The sequence below is a fragment of the Solanum lycopersicum genome, chromosome 4 (assembly GCF_036512215.1).
Source record: "Solanum lycopersicum chromosome 4, SLM_r2.1".
NCBI classification, from domain to species: Eukaryota; Viridiplantae; Streptophyta; class Magnoliopsida; order Solanales; family Solanaceae; genus Solanum; species Solanum lycopersicum.
Window position 1 is genome coordinate 52,706,992 of NC_090803.1, and position 4,875 is coordinate 52,711,866.

Sequence of the window (4,875 nt, forward strand, 5' to 3'; positions counted from 1 at the left end):
AAGGTCTTGACGGACGTCCACGAAAAAATTTGGCATTTTTGACGTCGGAATCCGGATCACCCAAAAAATGGTGTGCTATAGCACACGAAAATCGTCGAAATGAGGCGTATGCTCGCTTCGGGGCTCGTTTGACCCTCCAAATGGGCCGGACAATCCGTGATGGCCAACCGTATGCATAGACAAGGTCTTGACGGACGTCCACGAAAAAATTTGGCATTTTTGACGTCGGAATCCGGATCACCCAAAAAATGGTGTGCTATAGCACACGAAAATTGTCGAAATGAGGCGTTTGCTCGCTTCGGGGCTCGTTTGACCCTCCAAATGGGCCGGACAATCCGTGATGGCCAACCGTATGCATAGACAAGGTCTTGACGGACGTCCACGAAAAAATTTGGCATTTTTGACGTCGGAATCCGGATCACCCAAAAAATGGTGTGCTATAGCACACGAAAATCGTCGAAATGAGGCGTATGCTCGCTTCGGGGCTCGTTTGACCCTCCAAATGGGCCGGACAATCCGTGATGGCCAACCGTATGCATAGACAAGGTCTTGACGGACGTCCACGAAAAAATTTGGCATTTTTGACGTCGGAATCCGGATCACCCAAAAAATGGTGTGCTATAGCACACGAAAATCGTCGAAATGAGGCGTATGCTCGCTTCGGGGCTCGTTTGACCCTCCAAATGGGCCGGACAATCCGTGATGGCCAACCGTATGCATAGACAAGGTCTTGACGGACGTCCACGAAAAAATTTGGCATTTTTTACGTCGGAATCCGGATCACCCAAAAAATGGTGTGCTATAGCACACGAAAATCGTCGAAATGAGGCGTATGCTCGCTTCGGGGCTCGTTTGACCCTCCAAATGGGCCGGACAATCCGTGATGGCCAACCGTATGCATAGACAAGGTCTTGACGGACGTCCACGAAAAAATTTGGCATTTTTGACGTAGGAATCCGGATCACCCAAAAAATGGTGTGCTATAGCACACGAAAATCGTCGAAATGAGGCGTATGCTCGCTTCGGGGCTCATTTGACCCTCCAAATGGGCCGGACAATCCGTGATGGCCAACCGTATGCATAGACAAGGTCTTGACGGACGTCCACGAAAAGAATTGGCATTTTTGACGTCGGAATCCGGATCACCCAAAAAATGGTGTGCTATAGCACACGAAAATCGTCGAAATGAGGCGTATGCTCGCTTCGGGGCTCGTTTGACCCTCCAAATGGGCCGGACAATCCGTGATGGCCAACCGTATGCATAGACAAGGTCTTGACGGACGTCCACGAAAAAATTTGGAATTTTTGACGTCGGAATCCGGATCACCCAAAAAATGGTGTGCTATATAGCACACTAAAATCGTCGAAATGAGGCGTATGCTCGCTTCGGGGCTCGTTTGACCCTTCAAATGGGCCGGACAATCCGTGATGGCCAACCGTATGCATAGACAAGGTCTTGACGGACGTCCACGAAAAAATTTGGCATTTTTGACGTCGGAATCCGGATCACCCAAAAAATGGTGTGCTATAGCACACGAAAATCGTCGAAATGAGGCGTATGCTCGCTTCGGGGCTCGTTTGACCCTCCAAATGGGCCGGACAATCCGTGATGGCCAACCGTATGCATAGACAAGGTCTTGACGGACGTCCACGAAAAAATTTGGCATTTTTGACGTCGGAATCCGGATCACCCAAAAAATGGTGTGCTATAGCACACGAAAATCGTCGAAATGAGGCGTATGCTCGCTTCGGGGCTCGTTTGACCCTCCAAATGGGCCGGACAATCCGTGATGGCCAACCGTATGCATAGACAAGGTCTTGACAGACGTCCACGAAAAAATTTGGCATTTTTGACGTCGGAATCCGGATCACCCAAAAAATGGTGTGCTATAGCACACGAAAATCGTCGAAATGAGGCGTATGCTCGCTTCGGGGCTCGTTTGACCCTCCAAATGGGCCGGACAATCCGTGATGGCCAACCGTATGCACAGACAAGGTCTTGACGGACGTCCACGAAAAAATTTGGCAATTTTGACATCGGAATCCGGATCACCCAAAAAATGGTGTGCTATAGCACACGAAAATCGTCGAAATGAGGCGTATGCTCGCTTCGGGGCTTGTTTGACCCTCCAAATGGGCCGGACAATCCGTGATGGCCAACCGTATGCATAGACAAGGTCTTGACGGACGTCCACGAAAAAATTTGGAATTTTTGACGTCGGAATCCGGATCACCCAAAAAATGGTGTGCTATAGCACACGAAAATCGTCGAAATGAGGCGTATGCTCGCTTCGGGGCTCGTTTGACCCTCCAAATGGGCCGGACAATCCGTGATGGCCAACCGTATGCATAGACAAGGTCTTGACGGACGTCCACGAAAAAATTTGCCATTTTTGACGTCGGAATCCGGATCACCCAAAAAATGGTGTGCTATATAGCACACTAAAATCGTCGAAATGAGGCGTATGCTCGCTTCGGGGCTCGTTTGACCCTTCAAATGGGCCGGACAATCCGTGATGGCCAACCGTATGCATAGACAAGGTCTTGACGGACGTCCACGAAAAAATTTGGCATTTTTGACGTCGGAATCCGGATCACCCAAAAAATGGTGTGCTATAGCACACGAAAATCGTCGAAATGAGGCGTATGCTCGCTTCGGGGCTCGTTTGACCCTCCAAATGGGCCGGACAATCCGTGATGGCCAACCGTATGCATAGACAAGGTCTTGACGGACGTCCACGAAAAAATTTGGCATTTTTGACGTCGGAATCCGGATCACCCAAAAAATGGTGTGCTATAGCACACGAAAATCGTCGAAATGAGGCGTATGCTCGCTTCGGGGCTCGTTTGACCCTCCAAATGGGCCGGACAATCCGTGATGGCCAACCGTCTCGCATAGACAAGGTCTTGACAGACGTCCACGAAAAAATTTGGCATTTTTGACGTCGGAATCCGGATCACCCAAAAAATGGTGTGCTATAGCACACGAAAATCGTCGAAATGAGGCGTATGCTCGCTTCGGGGCTCGTTTGACCCTCCAAATGGGCCGGACAATCCGTGATGGCCAACCGTATGCACAGACAAGGTCTTGACGGACGTCCACGAAAAAATTTGGCAATTTTGACGTCGGAATCCGGATCACCCAAAAAATGGTGTGCTATAGCACACGAAAATCGTCGAAATGAGGCGTATGCTCGCTTCGGGGCTCGTTTGACCCTCCAAATGGGCCGGACAATCCGTGATGGCCAACCGTATGCATAGACAAGGTCTTGACGGATGTCCACGAAAAAATTTGGCATTTTTGACGTCGGAATCCGGATCACCCAAAAAATGGTGTGCTATAGCACACGAAAATCGTCGAAATGAGGCGTATGCTCGCTTCGGGGCTCGTTTGACCCTCCAAATGGGCCGGACAATCCGTGATGGCCAACCGTATGCATAGACAAGGTCTTGACGGACGTCCACGAAAAAATTTGGCATTTTTGACGTCGGAATCCGGATCACCAAAAAAATGGTGTGCTATAGCACACGAAAATCGTCGAAATGAGGCGTATGCTCGCTTCGGGGCTCGTTTGACCCTCCAAATGGGCCGGACAATCCGTGATGGCCAACCGTATGCATAGACAAGGTCTTGACGGACGTCCACGAAAAAATTTGGCATTTTTGACGTCGGAATCCGGATCACCCAAAAAATGGTGTGCTATAGCACACGAAAATCTTCGAAATGAGGCGTATGCTCGCTTCGGGGCTCGTTTGACCCTCCAAATGGGCCGGACAATCCGTGATGGCCAACCGTATGCATAGACAAGGTCTTTACGGACGTCCACGAAAAAATTTGGCATTTTTGACGTCGGAATCCGGATCACCCAAAAAATGGTGTGCTATAGCACACGAAAATCGTCGAAATGAGGCGTATGCTCGCTTCGGGGCTCGTTTGACCCTCCAAATGGGCCGGACAATCCGTGATGGCCAACCGTATGCATAGACAAGGTCTTGACGGACGTCCACGAAAAAATTTGGCATTTTTGACGTCGGAATCCGGATCACCCAAAAAATGGTGTGCTATAGCACACGAAAATCGTCGAAATGAGGCGTATGCTCGCTTCGGGGCTCGTTTGACCCTCCAAATGGGCCGGACAATCCGTGATGGCCAACCGTATGCATAGACAAGGTCTTGACGGACGTCCACGAAAAAATTTGGCATTTTTGACGTCGGAATCCGGATCACCCAAAAAATGGTGTGCTATAGCACACGAAAATCGTCGAAATGAGGCGTATGCTCGCTTCGGGGCTCGTTTGACCCTCCAAATGGGCCGGACAATCCGTGATGGCCAACCGTATGCATAGACAAGGTCTTGACGGACGTCCACGAAAAAATTTGGCATTTTTGACGTCGGAATCCGGATCACCCAAAAAATGGTGTGCTATAGCACACGAAAATCGTCGAAATGAGGCGTATGCTCGCTTCGGGGCTCGTTTGACCCTCCAAATGGGCCGGACAATCCGTGATGGCCAACCGTATGCATAGACAAGGTCTTGACGGACGTCCACGAAAAAATTTGGCATTTTTGACGTCGGAATCCGGATCACCCAAAAAATGGTGTGCTATAGCACACGAAAATCGTCGAAATGAGGCGTATGCTCGCTTCGGGGCTCGTTTGACCCTCCAAATGGGCCGGACAATCCGTGATGGCCAACCGTATGCATAGACAAGGTCTTGACGGACGTCCACGAAAAAATTTGGCATTTTTGACGTCGGAATCCGGATCACCCAAAAAATGGTGTGCTATAGCACACGAAAATCGTCGAAATGAGGCGTTTGCTCGCTTCGGGGCTCGTTTGACCCTCAAAATGGGCCGGACAATCCGTGATGGC